General features: G+C 43.1%; 1 long non-coding RNA gene across 2 annotated transcripts in view; it reads left to right on the top strand.

Annotated features, from left to right (window-relative positions):
* Nucleotides 1-21980, top strand: part of LOC144238440 (uncharacterized) — a 45799-nt gene extending 23819 nt beyond the window's left edge. For both annotated transcript variants that reach the window (XR_013337116.1, XR_013337117.1), the window contains exon 2: nt 21702-21980. This is a non-coding gene — a long non-coding RNA (uncharacterized LOC144238440). The remainder of the gene's footprint in view (nt 1-21701) is intronic.
* Nucleotides 21981-22329: the final 349 nt, after the last annotated feature.

A 22329-nucleotide genomic window follows, 5' to 3' on the forward strand; every position in this document is an offset into this window, starting at 1 on the left:
CCTTCTAATTCTGAAATGCATTGGGGAGCATTTTAAGTTGGGGAGGGATGGAATCGTATTTTGCCGGGAGCCGCACCGGCCTCTCTGGATGGCAGTCACAGCAAGGAGATGGCAATGTTTGCACAGCTTCTGCCATGAGAAATGAAGACTAATATCTCCTTCTGCTACTACTGGTTCATGTTGGAAATGAGCCTGCTGGTATTGACCAGGCCTCCCAATATTCCATATCAGACCCATATTCTGAATACAGATACCTCATAAGGAAAAGCATATTCCTGCCTTCACAAAAGAGACTTTAGATGAAAGCTCTATGGGTGATTGTCAAAAGGCTCTTCCTATGGGCCTTGCAGATCCAAGACTTAGATAATAAAGGGGGTTAAGAACACAAGAGTTACTATTGAGCCTGGTCCCATATCAGAAGAGCCTAATTTATAGTTAAAGTACAGATAAGTACAGAACATAACTTACTAATTGGTGATGTATGGCAGTCCCTTCCTCAAGGCCTACATTCCACAAACACCCTCCCTTACACTGGCAACTGGGATGAGGATAGATAAGAGTAGCTAAAACATAAACCCAGGTGCCAAGATGGACACATTTAGGGCCCCCATGAGGACTTCCACACACAAACCAATTCAGAAACATTCATCCTCCTGAGAGCCAGACAGAATGACTCCTAGCTTATCTATATACAACCTAACCTATATGTTATCCTGTCTTTCATTAAGAGCGTCCTGTTATTTCCTTGGTTGTAAATTCACCATGACTGGGATAATTCTGCAATTGACATCACAAAAGACCTCTCATTGTAAGAAATTCCTTTTCTTGACCTCATATGGTTGTTGAACCTTTAAATAAAGACACCAAAACCGACAGGACAGAGATGCCTGCCTGGTGATCAGAAAGAATCTCGGGGCTCTCTCATTCTCTTTCGCCGACACCGTCCATCCTTCAGGGACCCCTGGACCTGTCGGAGCTGGCGCGGCCTCCGGCAGTATTTAGTTTTTTAAAGAGTGGATTGTTGAGGGGCACCGGGGTGGCTCAGTCGGTTAAGCATCTGACTTTGGCTCAGCTCATGATCTCTCTGTTGGTGAGTTCAAGCCCCTCATCGGGCTCTCTGCTGTCAGTGTAGAGCCTATAAACTTAAAAAATAAATAAAAAGAATGGATTGGTGGGAGGTCTGAGGGGCAGCAGGGAGCCCAGTTTGGAAGCAGGGGCAGAAATCTCAGGAGAGATATCACAGAGGTCCAGATGAAGGCAGTAGAAGTGGGGTGAACAGTTTTTGGTTACAGAGCCCACAGGGATTGCTGATGGCATGGTTGTGGGGAGATGGAAACAAGAAATCAAGGGCGATGCTGAATTTGGGCCTACATGGTTGGAATGCCATTTATCAAAATGGGGGAAGATGGGACAAGACATAGGTTTAGGGGGCAAGTTACACGTTCTGTTTTGGACACCTTGAGACTCAAGATGCCTGGGAGACATCCACCGTCTGTGTGGAACAAGCAGATGAGTGTAACAGCGGAGGTGGCAGAAGAGAGATGGTCTGCACGTGCCTTCAGCCCCGGACAGCGCTCACCCTCCCAGTGTCTCTGGTGCCACCGTGGTCACCCACAGACCACCTGGCTGGCTGAACTTGACCCGTGTGACGTTTCGTTCCACGTTTTTCATCTTTTGTCCTGGGCTCATGTTTCATTGCCTACTCAGTGTAAGCTGAATGAGCAATGAACAGAGGCTAAAATGAGGCTCTTTGGATAACTAAAGAGTAATGAAAAACAATCTAGATTAATCTGTGCCCCAAATGTGTACAGTTATTTTAGTGCTTTCTCAGAGAGCTAAATGGATTTCGTGAATTTTAATTGATGTTTAACTTTTAATTGTGTTCATGTGGGGTGGCCAGTTGGAACTCTGCCTAATAAGACTGATGAGTGTGTATGTACATTTGCATACAGCGTGCTTCTCAGGGCCAGGCGTAGAGTAATGGGGTAAGTACTTAGTACTTACAGTACTAAGAGGACGGCGTAGAGTAATGGGGGGAGAGTACAGTGGGAAGATAATCTTGAAACATTTATTTTCAGAAGAATGCAAAATTGTCAGATATTTTCTATTTGTATGTATTATAAGGCTTACGATTATTTCCTCTCATTGGTGAATTTTTTTTTAAATAGAAAAATGAACTTGTATTATAAGAGGAGCCACGTTTTCACGTACAATGGAAAGCTTCTGAGTTGTGTATGTATACGGTTCAGATTGTGAGCCAGCCCAACAAAATGTTTACTGAACGGGGTTTCTCTGTGACGTACTTTGCTAAGCAGAAGAGGGGGCAGAGTAATGAGGGTGCTTTTTTTTTTTTAATGTTTTTATTTATTTCTAGGAGAGAGAGAGAGAGAGACAGCGTGAGCAGGGGAGAGTCAGAGAGAGAGGGAGTCACAGACTGAAACAGGCTCCAGGCTCTGAGCTGGCAGTCAGCACAGAGCCCGACGCGGGGCTCGAACCCACGAACTGCGAGATCATGACCTAAGCGAAAGTCGGACGCTTAACCGACAAAGCCACCCAGGCGCCCCAATGAGGGTGCTTTTTGGCCACCTCCCTGGCTTAGGCAATAAGGAAGTATGTTGTCTGACATAAGAAGTAGGGCGGCCTCCAAGCACACTGTGTCTGGTGTGTGCTGTCCTCTGGGCTTCTCATGGCTCTGCCCTCTTGGTTCCAATGGCTTCATCTTTTGGTCAGGAGCAAGATGCAGTGGTTCACATCCAGAGCTGAAAATATCCACAGAAAAAAGAAAGGTTGTCTCTTCCTTGTGTGTCTTTTTAAAAAATGTTTTTATTTTTGAGGAGGGGGTGGTGCAAGCAGGGAAAGGGCAGGGAGGGGGAGACAGAGGCTCCGAATCAGGCTGCTGTACAGCCCAGTGCAGCGCCAGAACTCACAAACCGAGAGATCATGACCTGAGCCAAAGTCGGAAGTTTAACCAGTTGAGACACCCAGGTGCCTCCCTCATGTGTCTTAAATGTGGAATAATCTTTTCCTAGTAGCCGTCCACTGATTTTTCTTGCATCCCATGCACCAGGATTGAGGCACAAGTCCATGTGTAAGCCAGTCACTTGCTGATAAACGGAATTAACCATGATTGGCTTAGACCAGGGGTTGGCAACTGCTGTTCAGTCACTTGTTTTTAGTCTTATTGGCACAAGCCACGCCCATTCATTTACATATAGCACACTGCGGCCCTGTTGGGGAGTCAGTTGCAAGGAAGAGAGTCTTGCCCACAAAGCCTGAAATATTTACTCTCTGCCCTTTATAGAAAAAGGGCGGATCCTTGGTTTAGACAAATGATCTGGGAAGCGTGGGTGATGGGAGAGTCAGGTACAGCAGCCACTTAAATACACAAGAGGTATAGGATGTGATTCTGTTTTTTAGAGATTAGGAGGGGACATTTCAAAGCATTAAAATAGCCAAAAATGCTAATGACAGTTTAATACTTCAATGAAAGCTGTCCCCTAGATACTTAAAATTAGTATCATTCCTGTCACTATAAAGTTGGGAAAAAAGAGAAACGGCTTCATGGTAGTTCATATGAAAAAAAAATCAGAGGGATTTAATTGATGCTGTAATCAGCCAATTCTTGCCACATTAGCATGCGTATAACTGTGGGTAAACCAGGACTGACCAGGGGCAGAGCCTGGGAGAAAATGATAGATTGGATTAGGGGTAGCGACAGGAGGTCAGTGGCCAGAGGAGTTGTACCCAAGGGAGTGTCCTATGATTAGATATTGAGGTATTCAAGCCTGAAGGTACACTGTTCCTTCAGTGCCTGGGTGTCTCAGTTGGTTAAGTGTCTGACTTGGTTTCAGCTCAGGTCATGATCTCATGGTTTTGTAGGTTTGAGCCCCACATCGAGCTCCACATTGGGAGCATGGGGCCTGCTTGGGATTCTCTGTCTCCCTCTTTCTCTACTACTCCCCAATTTGTACTGTCTCTGTCTCTCGAAAATAAATACATAAACTTAAAAAAGGGGGGGTCCATTGCTCTTTCAAGGTAAAGAATACTGGTATCAGAGTGAAGAAGGGCTGGTAGGAAGTAGATAGAGGTTCAAGATGAGACTCCAGTCCCCTCTGAGAACTGAGGGGAGCTCAGCTCTCAGGGCTCTGGGAGGAAGCACTGAGTGCTTCAACAAGACCAAGGGGTGGTGCTACATTGAATAAAGTGTGCCAGCGTTAGGGATGCTGTCTTTGGATTCTGCCAAAATATTTTCTGTCCATCTCTTTTTTTCTGTGTGTGCTGGGGACAGGTTACTTGTCATTTCTGAGGCTTGTTTTTAGGGATCTATTCAGTGGGGATAGTAATAATATTTGCTTCCCACAATTGCTGGGACAATTAAATGTGATTTGTGAAATCTTAGTGCGGTTCCTGAATTGTATGCTAGAAGTTCTGTCAGGCATCGGAGGCTCTATTGCCACACGGGGAGCTGTCAGGGATGTCCTGCGGTGCTCTGAATTCTGTCTGTACAGTATGTCTGTACAGATTACCTCGGGGACTTTTTAAAACAACAACAACAACAACAACAACAACAACACTGATTTTTAAATGGAAACCCAGATCAATTGAATCAGAATCTTGGGAGTTAGAACAAGGCATTGATAGTTCTTAATGGTCTCCTGGTGATTCTAATGTGCAGCCAGCCCTGAGAGCCTTTGTCTTACCATATTATCAGTCCCGGTTGTCACTGGCCCAGGGCCGCACTAAATCTGCAAGTGGCCAGCTCACTGGAGACAGCTGGGTGGGGCTGTGCCTAATGGAGACTGATGGTCTCCAACTACTTTGAACCGAAGATGAGCCAACAGAGAAGGGAAGCTGCTGAAAAACCACAAGCCCGTTCACTAATACCACCCATCTGCTTGAAAAGCAGCACTGCATTGAAGAACGTGCCCGCTGAACTCTTGAGCTGATCAAGGCACATCTGAAGTTGCATTGCACCTCAGGAGATGCACAGATGAGAGCACATACAGTCCCTTCCAGGCCTTTGGATGGAGCTGGGAAGAGTGGCAGTGTCAGCCCAGGCATCAGTGTCTGCTGGAACAGATCAGACACAAGATGTTTGCCATGAATTCATCTGTGGAGAACACAGTGTGGAGGGGAGAAGATACTTCAAGTTCAGGAGGTGGAGCGTGGGATCAGGAGCTGAGTTTCCATGAGACACTCTCTCATGCTACTGAGACACAAACATTGAAAGATAGTAACCGAGTTGAATGACAGAAGTAGCACATGCATGTGTTGTTAGAACACAGTTGAGAAATAAAGTCCGCAGACATTGAGCAATCGGCACACTTTCCTGGGTCAAGGGCATATTCTTAAAGCCTCAACAGAAGGCCCAGTGGAAGGTGAGCAAGATGATAAAAGGAGCAGAGATCATGACCGGTGAGCAGTAGTGGAAGAACTAAGGACATTACCCTACAGCAGGCTGGACAGCTGAGCAGGATGGGAGCCCTCATAAGACAGTTGAAATATCAGCTTGTAGAAGGGTGTGTGGTACCCCACGGTAGACTTTACAGGGAATCACATTTTTGTTCAATAGTAAGAAATTGTTTTAGCATCAGGAATTGAAATTAGAGTCAGACTGTGTCTTGTGAGATGGTCCCTGTCACTCCCCCAACATTGAGAAAGAGTTACTGGTATAAAGTGGAGGTAGGGCAGGATCCATTCTCACTTCATGAGGCCCAACAAAACTTGTATTTAAGGTGTTGGAGTGCATTGTTGTCCCTTCTCCGCCAAAGTATGAGAAACTTGGATTGTTTTCATTCTCTGATTTCTATTATAGGGAAAAAACCCATGACAGATATTTGAATAATATCTGAGTACTACTTGTTTGCATAACCAGCCGAGAAATTCAAACATTTGTGTAAATAAAGACTATGCATTTTAACACAGGTGGAGGGACAGGGATAGTCTGTAAGGATACTTCTTTTGGTCTTGAACTTTGGGAAGCATTTTTGGGCATTCTGCTTTTAAACCTTTTATGCTATTTTATATGCAACTCATTATATTTTTGGTACCTACCAAATGTGAAGCATCATCCTGTACTCTGTCTATGGAAAATCCCCTCTCCCCAAACTTTTTCATATCAGAAACAGAGTCACAGCACAACAAATACAAACAGTGACGGCAGCAGACACCTGCCGGTTGCTTCCCAAAATGATTTCTCCTTTTCATCTTCCTAATAGCCCCCATTTCCTTATAGGGAGCCTGACTGTACCTTGATCAGGAAGTGGAGCATGTGTATTAGGCTGAGCTGATTCATACACTGTATTCCTCCAACGCAGGGCTCAGTCTCATGAACTGTGAGATCATGACCTGATCCAAAATCAAGAGTTCGATGCTTACTGACTGAGCCACCCAGGCATCCGTCAAGCAAGATTGATTCATAAGAAATTTAAGCAGTGGATATTTGAAGCAGTAAGGTGTTGATCTTTTAGGTGTAATAAGGCTATTGTTTCCATGGGTTTTATTATTTTTTTTTCAATGTTTATTATTTATTTTTGAGAGAGAGAGAGAGCGAGCATGAGTGGGGGAGGGGCAGAGAGAGAGGGAGACACAGAATCGGAAGCAGGCTCCAGGCTCTGAGCTGTCAGTGCAGAGCTGACACAGGGCTCGAACCCACAAACCATGAGATCATGACCTGAGGTGAAGTTGGATGCTTACCTGACTAAGCCACCCAAGTGCCCCTATTGTTATGTCTTTAAAGAAGAGTCTTTGTCTGTTAGCAATACATATTGAAATATTGATAGATGAAATAATATGATATCTCGGATTTGCTCCAAAATAATACAGAAGAGAGGAAATGAACAGGTCAGGGATTGATGGTTGCTGACACTGAGTAATGGGCACATAGGAGTTCATTCATCTGCTTTTTTCTTTGGTAAAAGGTTAAATAATAATAAAAGTATCTACTTACTTTCTAGTAGTAAGCAGTATTAACAATTTGACATATATGTTTTTCTAGAAATTTTTAATGTTTAAATTACAGAGAGAATGAGAGGTAATGGAGAAGGTTTGGTTTTGGTTTTATTTAGTTAAATGGATTCATTACTTCCTTTGGTCTACAACTTTCTCCTTTTGGGTGGGAGCACAATACACCATGGATATTTTGCCATTTAACCTTATATTGGAGCAATTGATAATTTATTTTCCCCCTAAAGAGAACAAAATCCTCTGCTTCTGTACCATTGCAGCCTCTGCACCCTGGGGGAGAATTTCAGCTTTTTGTGGAGAATACCTGCGTTTGAAGCCTGGGTTTCTATGGGCTTCCTCCAGAGCTTTAACTGTGAGTCTTGGGTGGTTCTCATGTATCTGATACAAATCTTTCCTGGCACAATCTCCCCATGGGAAGCATCAGCCCTAATCTCCTCTGCTGGATTTTGCTGTCAGCAATTGTAAGATCCGTAGGAAATTCAGCTCTCTCTGTTGCCTGCTGGTTGGGAAGCCAAACATTTGTGAAAGCTAGGAAAAGCATTGTTATTCCTGTTGCTTTTCTGTGGTTTTATATAATGTGAATTCTTAGTAGTTCACGTACATGGATGAGACAGAGGATTTGTGTGTGAGAGAGGTTTGTTTTTTAAAAGAATACGGTGGATAAATAGTTGACCAGCTTTGGCTCCATGATGGAGTTTTCCATTATTATCGTGCTGGGAAATTGACACAATTTAATTCCAGCACACCTTCCACTATCTGCTTTGTTCATTTCCTTTTTATCCCATGGGAGAGAGACAATCTAAGCTTAGAATACCTCCTCTTTCTCTCTTACCCATAAGGAGCACTGTGAATATCATGTTTCTCATGACATATTTTCAAAATGCTTTAAAATACTAATATCATTTCATTCTCTCATCAAACATTTTCAGAGTAACTACTCTGTGCCAGTCAGCGTACCAGGCCTGTGGGAGCAGGGAAGGCAAGATTAGTTAGTTTTCGCATCATTGTTGTCCGGGTGGAAATACCAAGGTTGGGCATTAAGGAGGGATAGATCGAAGGTTAGGGCAGGGAGTGTTTGTTAAATGGCCATGTTTTGGGTATATGCACAATAATCTTGGGTATGTGCTACAGTGCCGCGTGTTAAATGCCTCTCTAAAAGTTTTATGTCAGCTGCCGCATTTCATCCTCCCCACAAACCCTGTGAAGTATGTACTCTTGTTCCCCTTTTATAGGTAGGAGACTGAAGCACAGAGAGATTAAATAATTTGCTAGAAGTCACACAGTAAAAAGTGGAACAATTTGCAGTTAAACTCAGTCCAATTCCAGAATCTGTGCTCCTTATGGAAATATTACTGAGGGGTCAGTTGGCTCGTTGATACATTATGTTGGTGGCTTCTGGTCTTTAAAAAAAAAAAGAAAAAGATGGTTCATTGTTAACCATTGATATGAGTATCCCTGGAGGCTACTGAATTTTCAAGCTGTGAAATGCACGGAAAAGCTTGCAACAGCCACAAACCAACCGTGTTGCAGTTGGGGGTCAGAACTAACTTGTAGACTTAGAGCCTGCTTTAACTCAGCTAACCTGACTTTAGCTCAGGTCATGATCTCATGGTTTGTGGATTCAAGTCCCGTAATGGGCTCTGTGCTGACAGCTCAGAGCCTGGAGCCTGCTTTGGATTCTGTGTCTCCATCTGTCGCCGTCCCTCCCCTGCTCATTCTCTCTCTCTCTCTCTCTCTCAAAAATAAATAAACATTAAACAAATTAAAAGAATAAATCTTACTCTCTTACTTTAAGTATTGTTTGAAGTGAAAAAGAAATCCATTGATTTTGTGACTCCTAGTTATGTATCTTGAAGTTTGCTTTAATGTGTGAAAGCGTATGTTTCTCGTTTTGCCTAAGTATGTATACATACGTGTATAGCCCTGCATACATGCTTTGCTGCAGATGTGAATCTCAGTACATTGCTAGGTTTTGTTTTGCATGATCTTTTCTTAGTGATTCTGAACTCTTTCAATGGGAGTCAAGTCCGAAACTAAGAGCCGCACATTACTATGAGCTGGGCTGTGTAATTCTCCATTCCAACCCAGAGCCTCTGATGACCTTTCCTCCCCTCCGTCGCCTTCTAATTGCGATGAGAGCTGTCATTCAATGGATGTTGATTTTGGGGCAGGCTTCATATGGAAGCCCGTTATCTGTATTATCTCGTCTCAACCACAGTATAACCCTCAGCCATAAATATTGCTATTACCATTTTATAGATGAAGAAGCCAAGGCTTAGCGAGGTTAAGTTACTTGTCCAAAGCCACATAGACATAAGTGGGGACGTAATCCCAGGTTTGCCAGCCTCCGTGGGTAGTAAATTTTCTGTGTGGAAACACTGAGGCAGCCACTGATGAAAGAAGGAAGGTGTTCAGAGTGGTGTACACTTGTCCGAGAGTATGTTTGTGCGTAGTTTAGTTTGAAAAGATAGACACTGGTAACGATAGCTTCCTCTGCACCAGTGAAGTAGAATCTCCCTGTGACATTAGAGCTTGTATCCTGGCTCTGTTTGATGTAAATAAAGACAGTAAACAATCACAGCCTTAGTAGAATGAATGTAACCTACATTATCAGGTTGTTGTGGGGATTAGATGAGATGATGGAAGTGAAGGACCGAGTAAGTACCTCACATGTGTGAGGAATTATTAGCCGATACTCTCATCGCCCCCACGTCCCCCATCCACAATGAACTTTTACAAGTCATTCCTTGAGATGAAAACTAGATGTTACTATGGATCTAGTTTAACAGATTTTTTGAAAAGGGATTGGTTCTAGGGGCAGCTAGATGGCTCAGTCGGTAGATCATGCGACTGATCTCAGTCAGGGTCATGAGTTCAAGCCCCATGTTGGGCTTGGAGCCTACTTAAAAAAAAAAAGTTTAGTTTTGTTTTTTACTTCATTCACTCATTCAACTAACTTTTATCGAGCACCTACTATATCTCCAGCACTGGCATTGTTGCCGGAGGTGTGACAGTGACTCAGACTTGCTCACAGACTGTTCAAGACATTTTTTGGTTAGGATTGTTGTCCGTAATCCAGACTAACCCACCATATGCTGACTGACCACATGGAAAGTGAATAGCGTCACATTCTGTCTGGGGCTGCCCAGACTGATGTGCGTAAAGAAATCTCCAAACGGGTGGGACATTTAGCAACTGTTGTGACTTGGTGTCTTGCCCTGTGCAGTAAATGAGGGATGGGGGTAGGCTTAGACTAAAACCAAGGTGATGCCGTTTCTTCAGAAATCCAGGGCACACCGTGTGGCTCTCTTTGGGCTTCTCCATAGTCTGCCTGAACTTAAGAGGCCGCTAGCCAGTTTGTTTAATGTTTGTTTATTTTTGAGGCAGGGGGAGGGGAAGGGGCAGAGAGAGAGAGGGAGACACAGAGTCTGAAGCAGGCTCCAGGCTCTGAGCTGTCAGCACAGAGCCCGATGTGGGGCCCAAACTCAAGAACTGTAAGCTCATGGCCTGAGTCAAAGTTGGACACCTAACTGATTGAGGCAGTTGGCCAGTCAGTTTAACTGATGCCCTGTTAGCCAGTTTGTTTAAACTAGAACTGCCCATATAGTTTTTTAAATGCCCCAGAGTGAAAAGGATAGCATTTTCCTCTGCACTCACCAACAAATAATAATAATGGACGATAGTCCATTTTTAATACAGTTAAATTGTGTGTTCAGCAAAATTTCACAATTACACTTTTTTTTTAAATGTTTAAGCTAAACACACAGATAATCCTATACGCAGCTGGAATGGAGACAAAGGTTGCTCAATTCAATGAGTGTTTACTAAGCATTTCCTAGGAGAGGCATTGTGAAAGGTCAGAACATACACACTCAGGTCCAACAGTAAGAATCAAAACAGCAGCAGCAAAGCTTACAGATCTTTTAGATGCTGCCACTCCTCTTTGGGCGCATGGTGCAGTGCAGGAAATTCTTATCATCTGTCCAGTCCTCAGGGTGAGCAGATTGAAGTCTGAGACCTTGGAAAGGTGGAAAATGCAGAGTTTGAGTGTTCATTAAAGAGAGCATTATAATGCATTCTGTGTTCTCTGGTAGCAAACGTGCTGCCTTCCCTACTCACCCCCTCCTGCCCCATAGCTATATGCGAATTAACATACATCAGATTTGGAAGGCTACCAGCAATTACTCTCCTAAGCAACAAAATGTGTAATTTGGGGTAGTGATGGGAACAGACTTGGCTGAGGAAAAGGAGGAGGAGAATGAGTATCTGTTTCCCAAAGTTGGGATCGGAACTGTTTTCTAAAACATGGTTTAGGGGCGCCTGGGTGGCTCAGTCGGTTAAGCGTCTGACTTCAGCTCAGGTCATGATCTCTCAGTTCATGAGTTCAAGCCCTGCAGCTGTCTGTTTGTGCTGACAACTCAGAGCCTGGAGCCTGCAGATTCTGTGTCTCCTCTCTCTGCCCCTCCCCTGCTCATGCTCATGCTTTGTCTCTCAAAGATAAGCATTAGACAAAAAACACATGGTTGAACAGAACCAGTGCAGCAGAGATTAATTTGTAGGAGATTTATAGCTCAGTGGAAACAACAGCATCATCGTGCTTGGATTGTACATTTTAAAGCAGTAAAATGATAGTGAACTCAAGTGCCAGTCCCTGAGCTTCCCGCAACAGCAGCTGTCACTGTGTGGGCAGACGTGGCTGCGTGTCTCCGGTCACCCTGGTGTGTCCTTGCATTCATGTTTTACTGTCAGTTAGCATGCATTGGTGGCTGCTGGGTGTCCCAGACTCACTCCTGACCCTCAAGGTAATCCAGAGAGTCAGAGCTTCAGCACACAGACTTGCTTACACTTTTCATATGCATGGCACTTGAAGCTTTAAATGTTTCCAGCTACACACATATTATTAGAAGGGACAGTCTTCAGAGATGAATGTGGCATTCTGAAGGAGGGCTCTCGGTTTCTCCCGCCATTCACAAGATTTCCTATTAAACCTTTTGTAAGCCAAAATGATGTAAAGTGAAGAAGCAATTGCCATTAATTTATACGGAAAGCATTTTTTTAGCATTTCCAGGCCCCCAAAATAACCTCTCTAAGGCTTTTCTGATACCTGAGGACACATTTTGTTAGTGGATGCACTAAATAAATCCAAATAAAGCACAGGTGCTCACAGGCAGAGTTCGGAGCTGTGGTGCTGGATGCTGAGAGGCTGAGGGAGTCCCGGGGGGAGGGGCTGGGGGGGGCCACTCTCCTGCCTCTGTGACAGCTTGCTACCAGGCAGATGCTCAACACTACTATTTTCACTTCTTGCCTTTTTTCTTTAAAGCGAAAAAAGCCCTCTTCAGATTTATTTTGGTTATTGAACACAGGTACTGATGTAGGTCTTTTGTAAAAGCAATGTGACATGACGTCATCTTTCACAAGCAGGGGACACCTGTAATTCTAAGTGGTCACTGGGACAGGCCAGTGGCCAGAGAGGACTCAGGCCACACGAGAGAAGGAAATCATGGCGGACACCTGTGTGGCTCAGTCGGTTGAGTGTCCAACTTCGGCTCAGGTCATGATCTCACGGTTCGTGGGTTCCAGCCCAGCATCGGGCTCTGTGCTGTCAGTTCAGAGCCTGGATCCTGCTTCAGGTTCTCTGTCTCCCTCTATCTTTGTCCCTCCCCCGCTTGTGTCCTGTCTCTCTCTCACTCTCAAAAATAAATAAATATTAACAAAATTAAAAAAAGAAGAAGAAGAAATCACAGTAAGACTGCTCTGCTGGGTGGCATCCAGGAGCCCTTCCTGCCCCGCGCAGGCTGATGGCAACTGGTGATCCAAGGGTCCAGACTCTGGATGCAGCTGCTCCCAGGGCACATGACTCCCGCTTCTGTGGCTACATCCTGGTGACTGAATCCGGTTCTGTCAGTGGTTTTCAGTGTTTTGAGAGGCCGTGATACACTCAGCCCCTGGAGTAGTTCCAGAAGAGAAGACAGCTGATCACTCAGTCTCTGGACTTCTTGCTTGGCACATGTGTCTTCATCTGCCCCAGACCAGCAGTTCTGAAGAAGGACGGAGGGGAAAGTTCAAGATAGGTCAAAGCATTAAGCATGTAATGCATGCATATAGTAGTTACATAATTTAAAGGCTATAAAGTAGCTCTGTTTCTCAACCCTGCCCCCTCTCCAGAAACAACCACTATTATTTCTGTCTATTCCTATATTTTTTCCTATGGAAGCAACTGAATGGCTCAGTCAGTAGAGCGTGTGACTCTTGATCTTGGGGTCATGAGTTCGAGCCTCACATTATGGGAGTAGAGTTTACTTAAAAAATAAAGATATTCTATTAGTATATAAATGCTTATGCATTGTATATACATACATATATCTACATATGCATACATTTAATTATCTTCTTTCTTACACAAATGGTAGCATACTATACATATTGTTCCATTCATTACTTTTTTTCATTGACCTTGGGAGTTATTCCAGGATAACACATGTAGAGATGCCGTGTTCTTTTTTTTCTTAAATGTTAGTTTATTTTTGAGAGAAAGAGACAGAGTGTAAGTGGGGGAGGGGTGGAGAGAGAGGGAGACTCAGAATCCGAAGCAGGCTCCAGGCTCTGAGCTGTCAGCACAGAGCACGACGTGGGGCTTGAGCTCACTAACTGTGAGATTTTGACCTGAGGGGAAGCCGGATGCTTAACCGACCGAGCCACCCAGGTGCCCCCGCCATATTCTTTCTTAATAGCTACAGAGTGTTTATTCTATTATTTAGATGGATCATTATTTACTTAGTCTTTTGTTGTTGGACACTTTGGCTATATAATCTTTTGCCATTCCAACAATACTTAACCAAATATCCGTGAACATGTATCTTTGGGTACATGTGCTGTTTTATCTATTGAGTCCATTGGCAGAAGTGGAATTACTAGGCCCAATGGTATATCCTTTTTGTATTAATAAAAATTGTCTAATTGCCTTCCTATACGGATTTACTCATGTATACCTTCCCAGAGCGCATGCCCCTGATGGCCTTTCCCTGTCCCCATCCCCACCAAGGCCATGTCAGAGCCTGCCTATTGTAGGGGAGGAGGTTTGGGGCTGGATGTGAACACAAGTATTTTGAGAAGTCACCCCTGAAGATAGTTACAAGTCCCAAAAAATCTACCTCAGAGTATCTTAAGACAAAAGTTTCTTTTTAGAAATGGAGGAATTTGGGGCGCCTTGGTGGCTCGGTTGGGTGTCCAACTTTGGCTCAAGTCATGATCTCATGGTTCATGGGTTTAGGCTCCATGTTGGGATCTGTGCGGACAGCTCAGAGTCTGGAGGCTGCTTTGGATTCTGTGTCTCTATCTCTCTCTGCTTTCCCCTGTTTGCGTTCGGTCTTTCTCTCATTCTCAAAAATAAATAAACATTACAAATTTTTTTAAAAATAAATTTTAAGAAATGGAGTAGTTTCTTGATACATAAAATGAAAGTCCAGAGTCAAGTTTGGACCAGGCATAGCTGCGCCCAGGAGGAGGCGCCATGCTGTTGCACAACTCCAGGTGGCATATTCACATTGTGATGGTTCCTCACCCCCCCTCCCGCCCACCAAACCCCTGGAATCAGTGACCCAAGTGCAGGCACACAGCCAAAGTCATGAGGAGTTGGTCTCTCTCCATTTCTTAGCACAGTTTGCTTGGAGTTTGCTTTATTCTCAGGCAGGTCTTCTCCAAGGGCTAACCCCTGGAGCTCTGCCTTTGTTTCATCAACTTTATAACCTCAGAACCAAGATCTTCCCGCTCGCTGTAGACTGCAAAAATCCCACAAATGAGCCCCATTGACCTGGCTTGGGTCAGGTGCTCATCCCTAACAACCGATCACTTCTGGGAATATCTTTTGATTTGCTTGCTCATCATCCATCCCCTGTTCTTCTGGTAATAGTACCTTGATTGATTTTCCTCCTCAGCTCTCAGTCCTCCAGAGGTGAACATGCTACTGTCAAAAGTTCAGAAGTAACAGAAGTAAAACCAATAAATCACTGAAGTAGTCATTGGGAAAAGTTTATTGTGCACACACCAAAAAGACAGTTGGCCAACTGGGAGCACTCAAACCAAAACATGGAATGAGGCTCAGGGGGATATTGTTATAAAGCAGCGTGTGTAGTGAGAGCAATGACCATTCTTTACAGTGAGTGATTATAATATTAGAATTTTCTTAAACGTTAGGGAATTGATAGGGCTACCTCCTATCAACCTTGGGAAATTGTTTAAATCCTGCTTATGGTTTCCAGAAATATAAGCAAGCCATGTCTCACGTCAAGTTAGCCTTGCAGAAAATAAGTTAAATTAAGCTTTGTCTGAATGACTGAACAGGTTTTGTCTGCTCTGGGAATTTTCAGGGCTGGCATCCATTTATTGCCACGCAGGCACCCATCCTGCCAATGGCCAAAGCAGTTCTTTTTTTCAGATCAAAACCGCCACCAACCATCTGAAGGGTAGATGAGTGCTTCTCAGATTGAAAAAGCAGGGATGTGAGTGGGATACAAACCACCTGGGGATCTTGTATTAAAGTGGGTTCTAATTCATTAGATCCAAGGGGGGAGGCTGAGATTCCACATTTCAGGTGCTGCAGCTGCTCTGAAGGCCACAGTGAGAATCGGGGGGACGATCCACGAGCAGTGATCCATGCAGATTAGTGCCCTCTCCAAGTTCCTGCTTGAGATTTCATAGCACATACAGAAGGATGTGAAACCAGCATAATCCCCCCAGCAATCAGTTCCGATTTGTCTCCATTTCATAAGGCAAAGAGGAGTCACCTTTATGATCACATTTATCAGAAAATACAAGTATTATTAAAACACTCATTCAGTTTAGAAATACATTTCTATTGCCTGCCTTGGTGGAGTGGGGGGAGGTAGCCTTTGCTGAATTGTTTCTAAAGAATTGCACTTTTGACCAACATTGGCAAGAAAAAAGCTTTTCCCTCTGGGGACCACTGTTGTCTTAGCTGCTTTCACCATCCAGCCAGTGACTGATTACCGCTTTGCCTAAGGAGCCAATTTGCTTTTGGCAGACACTAAGCTTTATTATTCAGTTATCCCATCATAGCTGGGTGGCTCGCCACCAAATTCTGAGGACAATATACTGTGTTCTTGGGAATAATAACAAAAGCAGTATCTCTGCCCCTTAGGTTTTCTTCTTAAATAAATTTTTTTCTTATCATCTCTCAGAACCAATATCTCAGTCCAGGACTAACCCAAATAGCATTAAATATTTTCTCTGCTCTCCCTAATTCAGATCAGGTATTGAAAGGACAAATTGCTTTGCAATTTGCCTACCCCTCTGTCACCACTTCTGGATCAGAAAAATGATTTCTTTTGCAAAGCAATTTCATGCCTTGTTATCCCCAATATGTCCCTAAAATACAAACTTAGATGGCATTATCAGAAAGCCCCTGCTCATTTCAGAGATTGAAAGGGGAAGGGAAATTTTTGAAAGGGGCTCCGATAGCCCATGACACTGCCCACTTGGCGTCTCCATGCTTTGTGATGGCATTTGCCTTTAGCCATATGCCTCCTGCAAGGAAAATTGTTGCTTCAAAACACTTGTGTCGTTATGCAGATAGGGGTTAACGAATTGGTTGCACAGAATATACTGTGATTGCGAGTGTAGCTGTTTTTATGAGAAAATGACAAAAAACAGCTGGATTTTTCTTCTGCTTTTTTGTGCATCCTCATTCTCTTTTATTAGGCAGATGTGACTTTTACCAGAATGCTAGCCTAAAGAATTCTGTAGAATTCTCATCTTGTCCTTTATCACTGCTAAACTGTGAAGTAAAGCCAGTCCCATCCATAAGCTTGGAAAGCAACTTTGAGACTTAATTATTAGAAGGTCTCATCTTCTTTATAAATACTGATCCTCTATAAATAATGTGATGTCTATCTTCGCTTTTTGAGATTAATATAATCCATCCCCTAAAATGGAATTAACTTAAAATGCCCAAGAAATGGGATGTTCAGTCTCTCTCTCGGTTCTACAGATTTGCCACTTGGATTAACCATGGGGCCCCTGGGAGCTACTCTGTGGCTCAGTCAGTTAAGGGTCTGACTCTTGATCTCAGCTCAGTTCATGATCCTATGGTTCATGGGTACAAGCCCCGCATCCACACTGACAGTATGGAGCCAGCTTGGGATTCTCTGTCTCTCCTCTCTCTGCTCCTCCTCAGCTCACTCTCTCTCTCTCTCTTTCACTCTCTCTCTATTTCTCAAAATAAATAAACTAAAAAAAAAAGATTTAAAGACCACTGTTCTGTCACTTGGTCTCTCAGGGTATAGTTTTTTGGCTTTTTGCAGAAATTTAATGTCTCTTCTGCTAATTGAGGGAATCTTTCCTCCACTGACCAATTCTGATGTACAGAGTAGCATATGTTTCTCTGTCTCTCTCTATTCTCTGTCCCTAGGTCTGCAGCTCTGCCTGTCTCCCATCCCCCAGCCCTCCATCCCATGTATGTGAGTTTATCACTAAGAGGAAAAGCACAGCAAACCTCGAACCCGGGCCCCGAAAGAGACATTTTAGAGGGCCTTGTGTTGTATACTTTGTGAATTGTGCAATTAACAGATCTTCTCAGGGATGAAGGTCTTCTTTGCTCCATCCTGTAACAAAAATGGAGGCTGCTTGGTAGTTAGCACGATGTATTGTACAGGGTTGGCCATCGTTTTTGGTAAAGGACCAGACTGTAAATCTTTTAAGCTTTCTAGGCTATACAGTCTGTCACCACTACTGAACTTGGCCAATGTATTGTAAAAGAGGCTATAGGCATTACTTGAACAAGGAGCATCATCACACCCAGTAAACTTTGTTTGATATTTGAATTTCACATAAGTTTTAACATGTCATAAAATATTACTTTTTTGATTTTTTTAACCATTTGAAAATATAAAAACCATGCTTAGCGCAAGGCCTTATAAAAACAGGTGTATAAAAACAGGCGGTAGGTTAGATTTGGCCCACAGACCATGGCACTTTGCCAAGCCCTGGTATTGAGGAAGAAATGCAGAATCAGGAGTAAAAAGCCTTCTGTGCCAATTTTAGTTTTGCTACTTTTTAGCAGTGACATAGTCATTTAACTTCTGACCTTCATTTCCTCCTCTGCAAAATGAGTATGGAAAGCAGGGTTGGGGTGGGGGGGAGGTGGGGAGAAACTTGAGAAGGGAGAAACCTGGCGAACACTACCCCAGCGAGGTGATCAGGGCTAATACGAATCACAAGTCACGGTGGTGGCATGTACCCCTGATGTGGGATGACAGTGGGACTTCACTTCTGTGGTTGTCCTCCAAAAACGCCACTACCTCATGATAAAAACATCAGACAAACCCAGATTGAGGGACATTCTCCAAAATACCCGACACACATTCCTCGAAATTGTATAGGTCATCAAAAACAAGGAAGTATGGGCAACACACAGACACACACACGCACGTATGCAGAAAACGTGAGAAACTGTCACAGACCAGAGGAGACTAAAGAGACATGATGACTACACGTAATATATCCTGGAGTTGGGATCCTGGGACAGAATTAGGGAAAAACTAGTGGCGTCTGAACAGTATGTGGAGTTTCAGTAAGAGGACTGAATCAGTGTTGGCTCCTTAGTTGTGACAAATGTACTGTGGTAATGTAAGATGTCAACATTGGAGGTTGGGGGGGTGTCTATGGTTGGCAGGTTACAGCAACTCTGGACTAGCTTTGCAATTTTGCTGTAAATATAAGACTTTTAAAATTAAAAGCTGATATATATATGTGTGTGTATATGTATGGGAGTATAAATATATACTCTGTGTGTGTGTGTGTGTGTGTGTGTGTGTGTGTGTGTGTGTATGGAGAGAGAGAGAGAAATCTCCAGTTTGGCAGTTGATTAGGCGTGGAGGGCAAGGGAGAAGGAAAAATAAAGAAATAAAAAGTATGTTAATACTTAGTACCAGGGAAGATAGCCATGCCATTGAACAGAAATAGTGAATATAGGAGGCAAATTTGGCTTGGAATAGGAAATAATGAACTTGGAATACCAGGGACACATCCTTGAATATGAGATACTGTTTAACACTTAAAGTGATAAAATATTTGGAATGAGATTTTGGATTTCAGATGTTTTGTTTAAAAGGAGACTTCAGCCTTTGGTTTCAGCTCAGGTCATGATCTCACGATTTGTGAGTTCGAGCCCAGAGTCAGGCTCTGAGCTGACAGTGTGGAGTCTGCTTGGGATTCTCTCTCTCCCTCTCTCTTTTCCTCTCTCCTGCTTGCATGCTTGCTCGCTTTCTCTTTCTCTCTCTCAAAATAAATAAACTTAAAAGAAAAAAAAGGATCTTCAGCCTAGCAGTATTTGACATTTAAGAAAGAAAAAAATTAACTGGATTAAATAATAAAATAGTGATTGGACTTTGTGTAAAAAACTGGACTCCTCAAGGGGTGCCTGGGTGGTTCAGTCTGCTGGATGTCCAACTTTGCCTCAGGTCATGAACTTACGGTTCATGGATTCAAGCCTCCTGTGGAGCTCTGTGCTGAAAGCTGAGAGCCTGGAGCCTGTTGAGGATTCTGTGTCTCCCTCTCTCTCTCTCTCTCTGCTCCTTCCCCACTCATGCTCTTTCTCTGTCTCAAAAATAAATAAAACATTAAAAAATAAAAAAAGAATGGACTCTTCATATGTACATGAGCTCATATATATGTATATATGTATGTGTCTATATACATAATATAAATACATGTCTGTGAATATAATACATTATAATATATATTATAATATAATACAAGTATATATCTGTGTGAAAATAATACATTACATAATATATATTATAATATAATATAGATGTGTATCTGTGTGACTGTATTTAGCCTATTGTCATTCATGTATTGCTTGGAGCTCGGCTAGCCATAAGCCGCCTTTACTTGCAAAAGGAATCAAAGTCGTGTTGCCAAGTGGAACATTATGTAAGTGACTTAGCAGCTGGAGCCAGCCCTTTTTCTTTAGCAAGAAGTACTCATTGTATTGACCCGCACTGGAGAGCGTGTTTTGTTTACGTCAGACAAGAAGTTAAAAGCTTTGTTTGAATCATTCCTTCTCCTGCCTCGCCCTATTTATATTTTACGGCCGGAGCTATTTCAGAAGTGCGCACAGGCTTTTGGAGGCCGGAGACGTCTGTTGTGCCTTCACAGTGTGGGTGGTGAAGCTTCAGCCAAGACCCGGTATCGGTCTGGGCCACGAATAGGCAGTTCCCTGCAGAAGAAATTCAGATGGCAGCAAATGTGTGAGGAAAATAAACCTCACAGTCAGAGATATGCAATTTAAAATGTATGCCGATGAGATGGTAAAGATAGTAAAGAAATGAAGGATCCTTTGCTGGCAGGGGTGTGGAGAAGAGCATTCTGGTGGGAGTGTAAGTTGAAAAGATCTTTCGGGAGGAAAGTTTGGAGTCTACATTCTAAGCTTTAAAATATGTATATTCTGGGGTACCTGGGTAGCTTAGTTCGTTAAGCATCCAACTCTTCTTGATCATAGCTCAGGTCTTGAGCTCAGGGTCATGAGTTCAAGCCCTGCATTGAGCTCTGCTTTGGGCTCTGAGCTGGGCATAAAGTCTGCTTTAAAAAATAAAGTGAAGGGAAGGGAAGTAAAAAATTCTTTGTTCTAATAACTCCACTTCTAACATAGACTGTTCTGGGGCACCTGGGTGGCTCAGTTGGTTAAGCATCTGACTTCAGCTCAGGTCATGATCTCACGGTACGTGGGTTCAAGCCCCGTGTCGGGCTCTGTGCTGACAGCTCCGAGCCTGGAGCCTGCTTCAGATTCTGTGTCTCCCTCTCTCTCTGCCCCTCCCCCTGCTTGCACTCTGTCTCTCTTTCTCTTTCTCAAAAAATGAATAAACATTAAAAAAAAAAAAGATTGTTCTAGGGAAATACTGGGACAGGCATGTACATTATGTACATTATGATTGTCTAAGCATTGTTTCAAGTAGTGAAATACTGGACCTAATATCTAACCATAGAGTTAATTTTTCCTTTAAGTAGGCTCCATGCCCAACGTGGGGCTTGAACTCATGACCCTGAGGTCAAGAGTTCACGTGCTCTGCCAACTAAGCCAGCTGGGTGCCCCTAGAGTTAACAACTGTAACATTGCAGATGTAGCTATTATAATATAAAGACTTGCATTATTAAGTTTTTGAAAAAGCATATTTCAGAATGGATTTATAGTCTAGTGTACATAAAAATATGTGTGCGTTTGTGTTTCTAGAATAACATGCTTACACTTAAATGCCTTTAAAATGTAGATGCAAATAAAAATATTTTAAAATCGAAACCAAAATAATATTCTCCATGCCAAATTTTGAGTGTTATGAACTATATTTGTCTCATAAAGTACTACTATTTGTAGAACCTAAAACATGTTCCCATCACCACTCATACTCTCCTTCTCCTAAATAATCCTGACTTTCTTATATAAAAGTTTCAGCTCATTGTAAATTATTGAGTGAGGATTTTTATTCCCAGTGTGAAAAAGAATCTAGTGTTCTCTTAACCAATGAGAAGCCAATACATAATTAGTTTTTGGTTTTATTTTATGCTATAATATTTAAAATACTCAAGACAGTGTTTGGTAAAAAGCACTATACTTAAGGATACTGGGTGAAAAAAATGAGATTTCTAAAGGAAAAAAAAATCTCCTTCTTCACTTTGATTTTATTAATTTCTGTCTTGCTTTTTTCCAAATGTATTCAAAGTACCTGGATGTCCCAACAGAATGTGTGCCGAGCACATGAACAAGCCAACTGTACCATTACGCTGCCTCGAAGGTGATGACTATTTATAAAAGACAAAACATACTTCCAGAAACACTCAATGATGTGAATGAAATGATTCACAGTCGCCATTGTTCCCAGGTCCACAGAAAACCAGCGTGGCCGTGCAGTTCAGATCAGTGAGGCAGTAGAAGAGCTGGAGAAAAAGAGCCCGCTGTCACTAGCAGGATTGATACGTAAATAAAGCTTCATGGGACCGCATACAGCCGGATAGAGTCCTAGAAGAGACGGAGGGGGTGCGGAGAGGGGAAGGGTTTATAGCTCACCTGCTCTTTGCTGGGCACTCAGCTTGACTCTGCCTGGGCACACTCTTATTTAGGATGCTGCAGGCACATATATACAATGTTCAGGAGGTCGTTCGGTCTAAATAGTTGTGAATAAATCAAGCATCTTCGTCATGTTGCTCTTACCAGCTGCATCCCATGGGCAGCCTTTCCCTAGATCTGCTGGGTGGATCTAGTGATTCTAGATTTCCCTCCTCCTGCCACTAGGAGGCTTTCCATCAGCCACTGCTTATACCAGGTGCCCCAGCCAGGGTGCCGAGGGCTTG

The sequence above is a fragment of the Crocuta crocuta genome, unplaced genomic scaffold (genome assembly GCF_008692635.1).
Source record: "Crocuta crocuta isolate KB4526 unplaced genomic scaffold, BGI_CrCroc_1.0 scaffold216, whole genome shotgun sequence".
Classification (NCBI taxonomy): domain Eukaryota; kingdom Metazoa; phylum Chordata; class Mammalia; order Carnivora; family Hyaenidae; genus Crocuta; species Crocuta crocuta.